The sequence below is a fragment of the Apteryx mantelli genome, chromosome 3 (genome assembly GCF_036417845.1).
Source record: "Apteryx mantelli isolate bAptMan1 chromosome 3, bAptMan1.hap1, whole genome shotgun sequence".
In the NCBI taxonomy this organism is placed as follows: Eukaryota; Metazoa; Chordata; class Aves; order Apterygiformes; family Apterygidae; genus Apteryx; species Apteryx mantelli.
The window spans coordinates 62,427,642-62,444,572 of record NC_089980.1 but is presented as its reverse complement, the minus strand read 5'-3'; the positions used below and the strand labels follow the sequence as shown (position 1 = coordinate 62,444,572).

Here is a 16,931-nt window from a genome sequence, read left to right as displayed (position 1 = left end):
TTTTGGCTCACTATGTTTGTTAGACTGCTCTGCCCAGTTTCTAATACATGGTTTATGCTCCTTTTCAGGAAATCACTACAGCCGCTGTCTTTTTCTTGCATTATTCAAGAGGGGTCTCTACAGAACCTTCATCCTGGCCACAACTCACAGTTCTCCTCATTAATTTCCATATCCTCTTTCCTTGACCTTACCTTTACCCTACCACATCTCTGCTCTGAAGCACTGTAGGAGGAAGGGGGAAAAGCAGTAAGAAAAAGAAATGAGTCAGCAGTTTCTGAGAAGCACAAGAGCATTAGTCAGAGAAGATCACGTCAGTCACCATGCAGTACGATGTGAATGAGCTGAAGACCACCAAACAACAGATCAGCAGATAAACCTCTCCAGGCCCCTGAAACTGAATTGCTGGGGAAAGCCACCCCTCATCTAAGCACTTTGGAAAAAAGCACACTCAGCTGCTGAGTACCAGTGCTGAATGCGATGAAGCACACGCCATACTGCCCTCCAGTCACATTTTTACAATTTCCTTACAGTTTCCTTATGCCCACGTGATACAGCTAAGCCTAATCAAATAAACACCTGAGGAGACAGGTGTCCTGACTCATATTAAGTTCTTTCTAATGAGGGAGGCCCATTGCTGCAGAAGCTGCTGCTGGCTAAGCACATGCATGACACAAACGTCATGTGGCCCTCTTGTTCATCTGGTCCCTCATCAGGGAAAGAGATATGCTAATGGCAGGAGTAGTAATACCATTAGTTAGGGAAGTGTTCTTTCACACCAAGCAGCGGACACCTGGCTTTCTAGAATTTAAAACCAAATTACTACAGCAAGTTCTATAAGGGATACAGGCACGCATGCGCAACACAAACATGACTGATAGTCGCACTGGGTTGAAGAGATTTCAAGGAGAATTCTTCTCAGACTTCATCTTCCAGCAATAAAATCAGGTTATATGACAGAAAACAATAAACCACCTCTTTTCAGCAGGGCACAATAGAGCTATGGGATTTCATTCATCACCTGCAACAGAACCTGTCTCCTGCAGAGAAACACCTCTCCTTTTTAACACACTAAGACTGTTAAACTGTAAACAATGCACAGCCATCACTCCAGGGGAGCATGTCTCTCTCCACAGAGAAGACAAACACTGTTTTAGTGCCTCAGGTTTTTGGCTGAACAGAGCAGGACTTATTGGGAGAGAAAAAAAAACTCCCCACCAAACCAGGTGTCAAGAAATGCAGTTAGTTACTGTGCTGTCTGGGCACAGCATTCTCTGCTCTGCGACTCAGGGCAAGCACTAACCTCTGCGCAGTTTCTCCACTCCTAAACACAATACTTGCAGCTTCTTGTGAAACACTTGCTAGAATGTATTATTTAAGTGCTTAGCAACAACACAGCCAAACTTTGCTTAAGAGTAACCTTTATCCATCAGCTGCTTAGAATACCTCCTCTGTTCATTGCAGGCTTTGTGAGGTATTCTTCCACCTGAATCTCAGCCCTCTGTCTTCCATAAAACATTGTTACAGTTTCACCCTTAGGTACAGCTTATTCAGGCCTTGTTAGGTAGAACATTAATAGGAAAAAGCAAAGCTATGCATAATATTTATGCAAATTCCCAAAATGATTCAAAATGCATTTTCCTCTAAAGTATAGTTGAAAGTATTATGAAAAATACATCATTAGGTCAGATAATATGAGCAGCTAGAGAAAGTTACTGGACAGTAAACGAGAGTGAAAAGTTTACAGCACAGCAACTAATCTAGCAACTCAGGCAGTCAGTCTTTATACAAAGGTAGTCCTAGCATATTCTAAATGGCTTGCTGTGTGTTGAAAGCAATCTTAGCATTCACTGAAGAAGCTCGTGAAGAACATTAGCGTGCTACAAATTGGAATCTCGGTTGCTCTGCAACAGTTTCCCTACATTGCTACTTCACCAAGTTTTAAATATTTTTGCAGCTCACTCACTTTGAAGTGATAATCAATACAAGTTGAGGCTATGATCACCTGATACAACTTCTTGGGCTGGATGCATTGCTGTTTTTAAAGGTAAGCTTGTGGGATTTTTTTTTTTTTTTGAGTTTCTCCCATCCTTCCATCTCTTGCAACAGATTTTCAGCTTTCACACAGTTGCAAGGCTACTCTCCCATATAAGTACCTGCATAGGGTACACCATTCTTAGAGGTATGTGCATGGTACTGAAATACTTACAGCTCTTAGAAATGCATGACAGAGAGATCAGGACCAAAAGTCCCTACAAGACATCGTTCAACCAGTAACAGACTCTTCCTTTTGTTGTCTTTTTAGCTATAAAAGTGAACAGTCACTTGTTGAAATAAATTCTATAAAGGACTATTTCTTAAACAATACCCTAGAGTTTCTCTGCACCAAATGATATCAGTCAAAACACCTTAAGTCAATTTACGTCTATCATTTAATGTGGCTTAAATGTCTTTATGAAGCGACACACAAAGACGAAAAGCAAAGCTCCTACAACTTGTGAGCACATCGCCAGGGACGCAGCCTCCCTGTCTCCTCCTCCTAATCAGCACTCATGTTGTCTCAGCTCATGGACTTGTAGGTACCACGGAAAAACAAGCACGCTACCTGTGACTACACTCACACGTTTCCTGTGAAAAAAAGAAAACCAATTATTTGGGCACGCTACGCCCTCTTGATACAGAAAGCGCATTCGGGGAAGAAAGAGGCTGCAAATAGACCATCACAAACGCCTGTTTCCAAGGCAACCCCGCCCGCCCCCTCCCCCTACCACCACCGGCCTCCTCTATTGTGAGCGAGGAAAACCAAAACGCAAGTGGCAGGGGGGCACCGCGGCCGCCCGCTCGGCCCAGACCCACGCGGGAGGGCACTGCGCGTGGGGCAAGGCCCCCGCCGTCTCCATGGGAACGCCGGGGCGAGGCGGGGGACGGGGGGCGGCGCGCGCCCGCCCGCCACACAAAGGCGGCCCGCGCGGGGCACGAACGTTCTCGGCGCCCGCAGCTCGGGCGAGGCGGCCGCGGGGCCGGCCCCGGGAAAGGGACCGGGAGCGGGGCGCCGCCCGGCCCGGGGAGGGACGCCCAGCCCGGCGGCAAAGCCCGCGCCGCGCCCCGGCCGCGCTCCCACCCCTGCGCGGCTCGCTGCCGCGCCGTGTTTCGCGCGGGGGACCGTTACTTCGGGTTCCTGATTTTATTGTTATCATTACTGTTGTTGTTATTTTAACCCGCGAGCCAAGCCGGCTCGGGGACGACACCCCTTCGCCCGAAAAGTTGTCTGGAAGTGAGTGGAAGAGCACGTACCTGGCGCCCGCCAGGCCGGGGCATGTGCGCCGCGCCGGGGCAGCGGGGCGGCAGCCGAGCCGCGCCGCACCAACTGCCACTACTTTGCACGCGCCGGGAGGCGGCCGGCACGGGCGGGGCCGCCAGGCTCCACCCGCCGGGCGGCTCCTGGCGGAGAAGGGCGCCCCTCGCCTGCCGGCCCTCCCCGCCGCCATGTCACTTCCTCCTGCCGCGGCGGGAGGGGGCCCGCGCCGCCGCCGCGCCCCCCGCCTGGCCCCGCCTGCACCGCTGCTCGGCGGCGGCGGCAGCGAGCGGCGCCTCAAGGCGACGGGTCGGCCGGGGGCTGTGAGCACGCCGCATCTCTAGCGGGGGCCGGCGTTTATTAAAGCCCGATGACGAAGCAGGCTGGGCAGCTGGCTGCCTGAGCACGAAGCCCTCCTAGAGGGCGGCTTGCGCCCTGTCAGGGGGTGAAGGGTGCTTCATCCTTCTGCGCTCAGATGCACGTCTGCCGCTCGGAGGAGGAACAGGAGAGCAGGATGCAACCCTCAGCAGCCTGGACGCTACAAGAAGGAAAAAAAAAAATGCAGATGGCAGGCCTCCAAGCACTGAGTATCCTGATACACAATATTCGCCGTCTGTGAAACCCAAACACTTGCTGTCAGGCTTTGACTGTGGAGCGAAAAGCTGCTTTCATGAATGGAAAATAGCAAGAACTGAGTCTATTAAATACCCAAAGGTGATAATGCCTAGGATGACTTATTCCTAGGACAGCATTATCGGGGCTGCAGGCTGTGCCATCACACCAGGGCTGCAAGGTGCTGGATGCTGAGGAAGATGGGGGAAAAGCTGGGATGAGCTGGCTGGACTGGAGCCCTGCTACATTACTGGTCCATGCTAACTACATAACATCACTGTTTACCTTTAATGTAGATTTCTAGGGGCCTTAAGCAAAAGCTGAGTACCATTCCTGTGGTTCAATGTGTTAAATAAATGACAATTAGTTGGGATAGGAAGAAAACATAAGCAAGAGTTTCTAGACTAGTCACTGGAGCACACCATCTGGAGCGAGAGGGAGGTGCCCTGACTGAGATGCAGACGATGCTTGGGAAGGACACAAAGCCAGGGAGCACCTGCAGCAAGGCTGCCCCACAAGGGAGGACAAGCCAGGAGCTGAGGGTGACCACAGGTGGTGCCCTCACTGGCCAGGGCATAGTCCCACAGCACCTGAATGCAGCAGTCAGAGCAGGGTGCTGGTAACAGGGTCCATGGACAGTCCCAGACAAGGCAAAGTGATGAATCAGGTCTGGAGTCTGCCCAGGAAGTCCAGTCAGGAGCAGCAGGAGTTAGGGCCAGAGACAGCTGGAGGCAAGGCTACAGTGTAGGTCCATCGAGGAGACAGGATAAGAGAGAAGCTACCTACAATGCAGGACCAAGGTCCAGATAGGAAACAAGGCCAGAGACAGAGCTGAAAACACACCCACCCACCCACAGCTCAGGTAGGAGCTAAAGGCCCAGGCCTGAGCTTAAATGGAGCCCCTGGCCCATGGGCAGGGGGTTGGGTCAGGGCCCCAGGTGTGGCTGGTCAGGGCAATTGGGGCCTAGTGAGAGCCTTGGGGCCCTGCTGGCAGCGTGAGTGTGTAGCTGGTAGCTCAGCTCCCTCCTGTCTGTAACCATCCTCCAGCCCAGTCCGGTGTTGATTCCTGTAGACAAAGTTGGGAAAACAGCAGAAGGGTCAGGATCTGACACCCTCTTTCCCTCTAGTCATGAAGGAATTGAGTCTAACTCTGATATCCTTAGGCAATGGTCTAACCATTGAGCTGATTCATGAAGGGGGAGGGCATTTCTCTAGCCATGCTTTAAAAGTCTGGCCCTGTGGCTACAATTTAAAACAGGATTCAGGAATGAGTCCTTATGAATCCCTAAGTGAGGCACTTAATTCTGGACAGGAGCTGGATTTGCAGCACAGCTGTGTCTTAAACATTCCCTACCAGCTACTTTAAGCAGTTTTGTACTGAGTATACAGGTTTTTTTAATCTTATTTCAAGGCATCTTCTTCAAGGTCTAGGTTTTACCCTGAGAGAGAAGGGTCCAAAAGTCAGGCACTACTCCAGTGCTGAGTGTGGTAGTGCCTGAATCTGTTTTCTGATCTGGCCCTGAAACCCAGCTCCCCACAGCTGATTATTTTTTGCATGTTCTTAATTCTCTGGAAAGCCATAATAAGAATCTGGCTTCGTGCTTTCTTAGGTGTTAAGCTCTCACAGCTGTGGCTGAATGTAACAAAAGTTGTGGATGCCTTACACCTGAGAAAAATCTCCAGTGGGAAATAAATACTAGTTTTGGATGTAGTACATCTGTCTCTCAAAAGTCTCATTGGGAAAATGGGAATAATGAAACCCTTTTATTTAAATTGGGTTTTTGAAGGTAAATTAATTAATTTTATGAAGATGTTAGATATAATGGTAGTGAGTGAGATTGAAAAGCCCATAGAAAAAATAATACTTCTGTATTAAGAGCAAGATTTGCCAGGTCCTCAGTGTATATTGTCTTAAGGTGCTATCAACAAGGAGGATAGAAAGGAATCAGATGAACTGTCCCTTTCTTGAAGCTGTACCCTCCAGAGCACTGAATGGAGTATATGAAAATTTGTAAACTTAATTAAAAAGCCTGCTGCATGGCCAAGGGCAGCCAAATTAAGTTTCTTCAGGTCTTAGTTTTGTCATTTCCTTGTTTTGGGCACGTGAGTTCACCACTTTTTCAGAAGCGGAGATAAGAAGCAGTGTAGAACAAAATCTTGGTCTAGATGACTTGGAAACCGGAGTACCTCAGGCCCTATAATAACAGATGCTGCTTATGCATAACTCTCTTTACGTCAGGATTACGGGGGGAGAGGCAGACTGGCTGCTCTCCAGGTCTTCAAGGTCAATACCTAATCTGCATATGTAGTTACACAGACATTAACAGTCAGAAACAAATCTGCACAACCACTCTTTCTGCTTCTCACCTAGAAGAGGGAATAATTATTTCATTATGATGAGGGCAAGGCTGCATTTTGTTCCAGTGGTGTGTTGAGACAAGCTATGTGCTTCTGAGCTTTTACAAACCTACAGAAAATGACGATCCCTGTAATAGGTGTGCTACTTGATTTAGCTTGTAATAAATTCTGTAGCAGTGTCCTCACCCTGTGAATGGCTGCATGCTCACCCAGCCCATAAAAGACAGCAGCTTTACACAGAATCACAGAATCACAGAATGGTTGAGGTTGGAAGGGACCTCTGGAGATCATCTAGTCCAACCCCCCTACTCAAGCAGGGTCACCTAGGGCATGTTGCACAGGATTGCATCCAGGTGGGTTTTGAATATCTCCAGAGAAGGAGACTCCACCACCTCTCTGGGCAACCTGTTCCAGTGCTCTGTCACCCTCACAGTGAAAAAGTTTTTCCTCATATTCAGATGGAACTGTCTGTGTTTCAGTTTGTGCCCGCTGCCTCACATCCTGTCGCTGGGCACCACTGAAAAGAGTCTGGCCCCATCCTCTCGACACCCTCCCTTAAGATACTTGTACACATTGATGAGATCTCCTCTCAGCCTTCTCTTCTCCAGGCTGAACAGGCCCAGCTCTCTCAGTCTTTCCTCATAAGAGAGATGCTCCAGTCCCCTAATCATCTTTGTAGCCCTTCACTGGACTTGCTCCAGTAGTGCCACATCCCTCTTGTACTGGGGAGCCCAGAACTGGACGCAGCACTCCAGATGTGGCCTCACCAGGGCTGAGTAGAGGGGGAGAATCACCTCCCTCGACCTGCTGGCAACACTCTTCCTGATGCACCCCAGGATACCATTGGCCTTCTTGGCCACAAGGGCACATTGCTGCCTCATGCTTAACTTGGTGTCCACCAGCACTCCCAGGTCCTTCTCCGCAGAGCTGCTTTCCAGCAGGTCAGTCCCCAGCCTGTACTGGTGCCTGGGGTTATTCCTCCCTAGGTGCAGGACCCTGCACTTACCTTTGTTGAACTTCATGAGGTTCCTCTCTGCCCACCTCTCCAGCCTGTCCAGGTCTCTCTGAATGGCAGCACAGCCCTCTGGTGTATTGGCCGCTCCTCCCAGTTTTGGATCATCAGCAAACTTGATGAGGGTGCACTCTGTCCCTTCATCCAGGTCATTGATGAAGAAGTTGAACAAGACTGGACCCAGTCCTGACCCCTGGGGGACACCGCTAGCTACAGGCCTCCGACTAGACTCTGCGCCGCTGATCACAACCCTCTGAGCTCTGCCATTCAGTCAGTTCTCAACCCACCTCACTGTCCACTCATCTAACCCACACTTCCTGAGCTTGTCTATGAGGATGTTATAGGAGACAGTGTCAAAAGCCTTGCTGAAGTCAAGGTAGACAACATCCACTGCTCTCCCCTCATCTACCCAGCCAGTCATTCCAACAGAGAAGGCTATCAGATTGGTTAGGCATGATTTCCCCTTGGTGAAGCCATGCTGACTACTCCTGATCACCTTCTTTTCCTCCACATGCTTGGAGATGGCCTCCAGGATGAGCTGCTCCATCACCTTTCCAGGGATGCAGGTGAGGCTGACTGGCCTGTAGTTCCCTGGGTCCTCCTTCTTGCCCTTTTTGAAGGCTGGAGTGACATCAGGCACCTCTCCTGTTCTCCATGACCTTTCAAAGATGATGGAGAGGGGCCTAGCAATAACATCCGCCAGCTCCCTCAGCACTCGTGGGTGCATCCCATCAGGATGGATGGATTTGTGGGTGTCAAATTTGCTGAAATGATCTCTAACACACTCCTCCTCCACCAAGGGAAAGTCTTCCTTCCTCCAGACTTTCTCTCTTGCCTCCAGGGTCTGGGGTTCCTGAGGGCTGGCCTGAGCAGTAAAGACTGAAACAAAGAAGGCATTCAGTAACTCTGCCTTTTCTGCATCCTTGGTCACCAGGGCACCCACCCCATTCAGCAATGGGCCCACATTTTCCCTAGTCTTCCTTTTGCTACTGATGTATTTGAAGAAGCCCTTCTTGTTGTAAGCCACACTTAAAGCGTTTATCCTCACATTGCCAAGTGGCAACTCTGGTTCCTGTACCAAACTTACAGTGAAGTCAGCATGTCATTATCTCTTTGCAGTTCAGTTACACAGAAGTGGAAAGATCATTTTAAAAAAAAAAAAAAGAAGAACTTTTAAGAAACGGCAAGCAAAATACTCATCCTTATATGTTGCCTGCTTAAGAACATGTTACCCGCTGCAGCCCCTTTCACCAACCCTGCATCATGTTTTCCATACTGGAAATACAAGACAGGACACAACTCTTATCTTGTCTTGCAATTCCTGTTGCAGTCTCTGTCCAACATTCTCTTACATGCTACTTTTATAAAGATTGCTTTAACTGAAGGAAATATCAAGCAGCTGTCTTTTTCCCAGAGTAAATTGTGGGATAAACCCTGTGTAGCTGGCAGACAATATCCCCTCTACAGTAGACTTTATATGGACAGGTGATTTTTTGTTTTTATTTCTGTGCAAGCTGATACATGTAAAGTACAGATTTCTGTCTAATTTCATTCTGTATACTTTAATAGAGTCCAGTAATTATGCATAAAGACCCCACACTTTTAGAGACATTCTGGGAAGTATGGTTCTTGAAAACTTGAGGGTTACACTCAGAGAAACACCTTGTAGAGTGCAATACTCAGTGTGAGCAATACTCTCAGTGAGAGCTGACCTCTCAAAAATGGAGGTAACTGACATTCTGTGCTGTGTCTTTCTTAAAATGACTCAGTGGTTGAAGAAATAGACTTTTTAATAAAAAGACATTAGCTAAAAGCTAATCGGGTAAAAGCTGGATGCTTACAGTTCTTGTAAATGCCTGTTATGCACATTAAGGAATGAAAAAAGTGGGGACAAGATCTTTGATACCAAAGTGCAGAAACAGACATTGCATAAGAAATGGCAAAGGGCAATACAGACAAAAAGAATTAGAAGCCCTGAGTTTAGAGAAAAGGGGGAGAGAAATCAGGCAACACAGAAGAGAGAAAACAGAGAACGTGGGAGATGGTACAAAAGAAATTCAAGTGTATATTCAATGAGAGAAAAAAATAGTAAAAATTATATTGATTTTGTCTAAGGCTTCCAAATACCTGTGATTCCTCTGGAAAAAATACAGTACACTACATATTTAGACTGCATTATCCTGCTAAATACAGCAAATCTGTGTCCTACAGGACTCTACTTTTCCTGTATTTTCCCCTAGTTAGTCTTTCTCCCCCTCTCAAGTTGTGGTCATGGAAATATGCATATTTCCAGTGTCGCAGCAGGTCTCCTGTCTTGACCCCATGGTCCTTTTTTTTGTAATTTGGTCTGATCTTGCTCTCAGCGGCATTTCATTGATTTCAGTGGGTGGGCACACAGCTTTTGAACTGGTTTTTGGATAAGGTTGCTACATAAAGAAAAATACTGAGTTATAGAGAAAAGGAAAATGGTCCTTGAATATGAAACTCTTAAGTGAGCATGGAAATTTAAAAAATTGTATGCTTTAACTGGAAATCTCACTAAGACATCTGACAATCCGTCAACAACAGTTACTCAAAAAGAAAAAAGATACAGGAAATGATAAGCAGACAGGACACCTGTGAGAAAAATAACGGAGCAGTTCTTAGACACCCAGGCTTCATAGTGCTTACACTATTTGAAACACTGCAGTGCTCTTAACACAGGCCGTAATGAAATAAAAACATTGTTGGAAGAGTGATGGTATGCTCTCTGAAGTGAAACCGCCTCAGTGTAATAGATTTTCTGGGCTCCTTGCTGGCATCTACTGATTATTTACCTTTGAATCATTAACCCTAATATTTTATATATGTTTGGTCTCCATTCTGTACTGTGCCCTGCTGGCCTGCAGTCTGTGAGTGGGGCAAAGCTTCAGAGGATTTGTCAGAGATGTAAGAAAGGCACATCATGCAGAGATATCTTTGGGTAGGTGGAAACGAAATGGTGGTATCACACCTTGCCCCTTTCCCAGACACTGCCAGGCATGATGCACTGGCAGAGCCTCTTCCTGGCAACTGTAAGGCACAAAAGATTAGGCCATTTGTATCAGAAATTGCTTCTCCCTACAGCTGCCCCGATGCACTGTCTGGATTCTTGTCTGCCTCTGAGCTAAGTCTGGCCTCCAGCACAAACCAAAGCAGCCTCTGGCACTGTTTCAGTTTAAAGACAACTTTAACCGGCTGCCTGTCTGAGCCCTGATTCTCCACAGCCACGTACAGTGGAAGTCATCCCTTCCACCTTTGCTTCATGGCACAAGCACCATCTTGTATATTCTTCCCTTCTGTTCTTTGATCCTGTAAGAAGCCTGGGGTCTAGGGGGTAGCTAAGGGAATCGCAGCAGTGTAGGGAGCCAGTCAGCAGGCTGAATCCAGCACAGGACAGTTGTGAATCAAAGGCTGTTTTAGTCACATGACTCCTCTGTGGTCTGTCCGAAACTGCAATTTGAATTTGCAATTGCAATCCGCTTCCTTTGGAAAAATCACTGCAATTGACAGTAACCTCTTACAAACCATTGGCAATCTCTGCTGAAACCAAGGTCTGAATCTTCAAATTCCTTGGGCATTGCATTGTCCAAGATTGCTGGGTTCCTTGCCACCATTTAACAGATTCCTCAGTCCTGAGGCAAAGGTCCTGCTCCAATTACCTGTGCAGTGGGATACTGTTTAAGCTAAGTGACCAGAGAAATGCTCTGGAGGGGGAGAGAACTCAGCTGCCCAAATGGCTCAGCCAGAGATTGGCCAGTTTTCCCACTCCACCTTGGAGGGGTGAGCCTCCTGGAGGTGGCTGTCTAAACCTGGTCTTTCTTTTGAAGAAAGACCACTACTAAGGCACTACCTTAGAATAGTCACTAGGCTAGGCCTCATCGGGGGCTGCCAGCTTCTCAAGGGGACTTGAACACCCAGGACCTTAAGTCAGATGAGTGTCACAACCACAAATTTAGGTGATCCCTCATGCTAACTGTTATTTACAGTACACAAAACGGACTGTTTTCTGAGGAAGACTGACTCTGTAACACAGCATTAGAATTACTTTGACTAGGCATGAGTTTGTTTTAGAAGAGACAATACCTCATTAAAAACATCAACATGTGGTTTCATGGAAATTACAGCAGGGATTATAGAAGCACCAAAGCTCAGTGCAACACATCAGGGGTTTTTTTGCATGATGTATTGAAAACCAACTGGGCCAAAGGAGCTGGACTGCTGGAGGCAGACACTTCTTGCTCTTTAGGGAATCCTTGATGTAATCCCACTAACTGTGTCATTTATCACAAGAGTTCAGGTGCCCCTGAGCTCAAGTCATTAAATGTTAACAAAAATCTTGTTAGACACACATATCCTGGTGGGCATATGTCCTTACCAGTGCCAGAAAATGCAAGCTCAGGCTCCAATGTTTGGCGTAGTAAGAGGTTCAACACAACCATTCTCAGAGCGATTTGAGACAGTGTTATTCATATGCTGACTTCTGTGCTAGCAATAGGTTATTAATCCTGAAAAACTCACTGTTTCCTATTTTTTCCCCAATCTGTATAGCATAGCTAATGTCATTTCCTACTCACCAACTCCCAGATGACTAAGAATCACTAGTCCAGGAAACTCAGAGCTCTGGGGTCTGTCAGTCAGTTATCTGGCACTTCAATCACAAAACACTCTGCATAAGCACTCTGAATCTACTATTTTTCACACCTTTTTTGAACTTCTGGTGTCCTAAGTATTATCATAGCTATCAACAAAGCTTGCTGCCTCCAAGGCACAGTTGCCACATTCTGCATGAATCAGAAGTAGTGACACTACTGCAGTAAATCGGCAGCACGGAACAGTCCCATTTCATTAGTATCAGCATCTTATCACCAGCTGCTCCTCGGAGACTCCCAAAGCATTGCTTTCTCTTGCTGCCCACAAAAAGTTGTAGCATTTGAGACATCAGTAACCTAGTAGTCTGAGTTTGTTTGTGGACTGGAAATGTCTGTCCTGTTCTCTTCTTTTCCTGGCCCTTTTTCTGACCTGCATCAGCCAATGTGATACCATCATGACAACCAATTAAAAAAGCTTTTGCTGGAGGGAAAACTTAACACTTGACAGGTATAAAAATGCCTTTTCTCTCTTACTGCAATTACCATATTTAGGCAAGAAATTAACTCTGAAAACAAATCCTATGCATTGGCACTAATCACACTGTTGCAATCCTAAATAGATCCTCCCTCCTGCACCGAGCTGTGTCAAGGGGACCTTCTCAACATCCACCTGAAATTAATGAAGCTCCTAAGAAGATAAGATTTACCTGTTTGATTGCTTAGTTTAGTGTAGGGTCCTTATAGGGGTTTTATAGCCAAGTGTTAAACATTCACTCTTCCAAATATATGGAGTTGTAAATAGCAATGCCCTGCATTTGCAGAAGTCTCCGTCACAGAAGAAGGCAAGTGAGGTTTGCACAATTCAACAACCAGAAGAGATTCCTGGGCTCATGCATGAATCGCTGTATGTCATAGCTGGAGCACCAACTGCCCTTACAGGATTTTGTGGATTTGCCATCAAGTTCCAGTTCTTTTCCTAATGAAATAGTACTTTGTGGGAATCTGATGTGTCCCCAAGAGTAGCTTACTCTCAGATTGTTACTCTGGTACTATAGTAGAGCTCACATTCAGGCCTAGGGAGAGGAAATACCAGTCACCCAGGCTGTGATATCTTAAGGGCATGAACAGTCTTCTTTTGCTATAACTTTGGACAATATCAAGCACAATGAGGCTTTATAGGAGCTGCTAAAATACTACTCATAATACTGCACAGCTAAATGGAAGCAATGACAGGCTTGGACAATTAAAAAGTTTGTTTGATTTTACATTAACTGTATTTTATTAGAAAGGAGTTTGGGAATCAAAAAAGCCAGTTCTGAATTAAGAAATGAAGGCAAACTAATACATGATATGCATCTTCCCACAAAAAGTAGCTCTTGGAAACCTTCTTTCCCAATTTTTTTACTTAAAGTAATTCTAGTTTGTTCTTCTTTTAGTTTCTCATATCCTAGAATTGTGCCTAGGAGCTGGTTATTAACAGTGTATTTTTGGAAGCACAGCCATCAGTACTTTCTAAAGTAATTTAGAACAAATGACTTTATATGGAATCTTAGCAGCAAATGGGAGCCAGCACAGTAATGGCAGAGGGAGTGGGTTAGCAGAGAACAAAAGCTCATAAGGGAAAATACAGTGGGATAAAACTTCTCTGACTTCAAATATCAGCACTAATGAGCACCTCACACTACTGTCTGGCACTCAAGCTGATAAAAATAGAGTAATTAAGAAGTTCCTTAAGTGTTTGTGGACCAGTTGATTGCATTGTCTTAATTAGGCAAGAGTTGAATTCCTTAATGTTGCATTCAGCCCGCTACCTGAGTGACTGCAAATCACTTTGGGGAAGGTTGAGGCAACTCTGTTCTGGGGGTGATGTGGGGGCAGGTGGGGTTGAGATGGACCTGCAGCTCTGCAGAGAGGAAGGCATGCCCTGGCCTTACATACATCTGGTCAGCGTAGAGTGGAGACCTTGCTAATTTGCTGGCTAAACGTTTACCACTGCATGAACTGGGAACTATGCAAAATCTTGGTGATAATTGGTGTCAAACTGGCATGGCCCCATGGACTTCTATGACACTGTGTACTGGTTTTCACTAGGGGAGAACATGACCATTTAAATGTGCTTTACCGACATATCTTAGGGGCTTTTTAGCAGACAGACTCTGGCAAATTTTGCAGGGGCACTTTCAGATGTTATTGGTCTCTTTGTTGTCCTTCCTGCCCTCTTGGGGTTAGTGATCCCACAGAAGAGGCAGCAGAAGATAACATGTGCCTGTCTCTTAATTGCTTCATGGCACATCCCAATTTTTCAACAAAATCACTGAGGGCAAACTGTTCAATGCTAACTGTTTGTTGGAATAAAGTAAGTAACAGAAGAAGGGCAAGGCATACAGACAGGCATGGTAGTGTCTTAAGCCACTTCAGCAAGATTCATCAGAGGACATTTGTCGAGGTCGTCACTGGAATCAGATCTATGCAGAAAGGTATGGAAGATAAAGTGACTCACTTCCTTTTCTCACTGTTAGGTCTCCTAAGGAGAAAGGAGAGTGCATACACGTGCAACAGAGCTTGAAATGAGCCTGAGTGGCAAAGTGTGGGTACAGCATGAGATTTCAAACTTCCCAGAGCTGGTAAGTGTTTTGATGTAGTGTTTCAGTTTAGATTTATATGCTACACACACGTAAAGAGCAAAAGGTATGTAACAAAGTCAAACACTCAGAGATGGAAATGCTAGAATGAAAGCAGTCTGTGCAAATTTAGTACCTGCTCTATTAGTACTCCTATGTCACTTAGGTTTTGATTTATGTGGTTATCCAGTACTTTTTCCACAGGCCCCTTCCCCTTTCAGAACACAGAACAAGCAAGGTTCCTTTACGGAGAAGCTATTCAAAATATTTCAACATTTTTTCTTCATTTTTCATTGTGTGTGGCAACAACACAAGCTATTATTTATTCATGTCATTTAAACCATCCTGGGCATTTTTATGGAACTTACTGTAACAATATCCAAGTTTGCTTTCACAGCTTCTCTGTGAAGTGTGGCCAGGGGCATGAGTCTGATTCTGCCATCTTGTCTCTCAGTGGTGAGTATCTTCCTTCATGATTACTGGTGCTGCTCTGCAGAAGAAAATTCAGGGCTTTTACAGTTGACAAATTTGTATTTCTTCTAAATGGCTCCCTTGCACCAGAAAGGTATGTGGGAATGTGACATTCATCATCTGGACTGAGTCAGGTTCTCATCAGAAAAATGCAGAATGAACTTGATATTAATGATGTTCAAAGAAGAGGAATCTGGATTGTCAACTAAAGAGAGGGATGTGTCATTAAATCCCAATTTTGTTCTGCAAATGCAGTTTTCCCTTTACCTTGTGTACATTTTCTAGTCACATAAATCTTCATATGCAGCCTCTTTCAGTCACAATTCAAGGCACTCTTGACTAGCAGAGACTGAAGTATGCAGAGGTAGCCTGAACCAGAAGCAGAGGAAAGAGGATGAAATTGTCTTATCATCTATCTTAATTACTTCCTCTGTGCTATAATACTGGATATTTGATAAACCAGCCATTTGTGTGTACAGGGTCAAAATATTGTCATTTACATATGGTAGCTAATACTGCTGTTAATGATAGTTATAGAGAGGCGATAAAAGAGACAGTAACAACAAAAGTAAAAAGCATGCCTAATACATTTCCTTTATAACCAATCTCTTCCAATCACATACAGCTCTAAAAAACTTTCACCTTTCCAACAGAAATTTCCTACCTCTATTCACTATCCAAGACTCAATTCTTGGTCAAATTACAAAGTGCTTGCTTTATTTGTTTGTTTAAGATAACATGGAGTTAAAACCAAAACAAAATCACCCGTACTTTTTTTTTTTTGGCTATGAAATGAGAAATATTGAACACTATTTGGAGCAACTGTTGCTCCTCAACAATTTACTACAGGAGAAGGTATTTGTCACAAGAGAAGAATGCCAAAGAATTCTGCAAATACATGTTAATGGATTTTGCTCAAGGCCAGACAAGTAATCAGAGGCAGGACTTAATGTATTTTTCAGTGTTCCTGACTTCCTGTGTGGGCTGACATATTTATAACAAGGTTCCCTTGTTGATGTTAAGGCTACCTATTTTTGAATGAATCCTGATCAAAGATCTACTCCTTTATTGTGAGAATTCAGTAGTCATATGGTACTGCTGTTTACGATGTTTGCAATGCAAGATTCACAGTGTCTGTAACTAAGAAGTAACTATGGGATAAGGTCATACATAAAAGCTTATTTTTCCCTTTCTTACTGAGATAGGGCATAAATGAACAGGACCTATAGCTACATGGGAAGGTTTAGTATTATTACGTTCACTTTCAGAGTATGGAAGTCTCAGGGTCTCTAGAAACATTAAATTAGATTTTGGAGAAATGGTCTCTGACAAGCCTTTGCTTTCTGCAGGGAGGATGCCCTAAAGTCTACTGGGTTTTCCACTAAGCAGTTTGCTAAAATGTTATGTGTGTATTTGAAACTAATATTAAATATTCTTTTATTTTTTGTCACAGTGAAGTGTTTTATTTTTATCATATGAAAAAATAAGAGATTTTTTAATCCTTCCTACAGAAAGAAATGAAAACTATATCCATGCTATAGAGTAGTACATGTTCAAAAAAGCATATACAGAAGACAAAATCATATCTGCTATGTGATATACCTTCTTAGTATTCTACTCAGAATCTGTAAAACCCAATTTATTTAGTCCCTATTAGGTGTTATAAGACAAAACTATTTCTGAGATAAGTGTTCAAAAGTGCATAAATGACAGAGAAGACAAAAATCTTATTTTAACTTTAGGTTTCTTAGATACTGCAATAAAGAGTGTAAATAGCTTTTTAAAAATGTGTGTCCCATTTACTTTTTTTAAAAGTTATTATCTGGCAGTATAGTTTATATTCTTCCAGTCATCACATTACATGAATTCAATAAAAAAAGCAAAAATACTTTAAAAAATCCCCACAAGGTGATAAACTAAATCGGAAAATATAAGGATGTGATTATCTGGTATTA

At 44.7% G+C, this 16,931-nt stretch overlaps 1 protein-coding gene across 2 annotated transcripts in view; it reads right to left on the bottom strand.

Moving 5' to 3' along the window:
- The window catches only part of AGPAT4 (1-acylglycerol-3-phosphate O-acyltransferase 4), an 89,957-nt gene extending 86,559 nt beyond the window's left edge, over positions 1–3,398 (bottom strand). For both annotated transcript variants that reach the window (XM_067293508.1, XM_067293509.1), the window contains exon 1: positions 3,292–3,398. The gene's annotated coding sequence lies outside the window, so the exon portion shown is untranslated. The remainder of the gene's footprint in view (positions 1–3,291) is intronic.
- Positions 3,399–16,931: the final 13,533 nt, after the last annotated feature.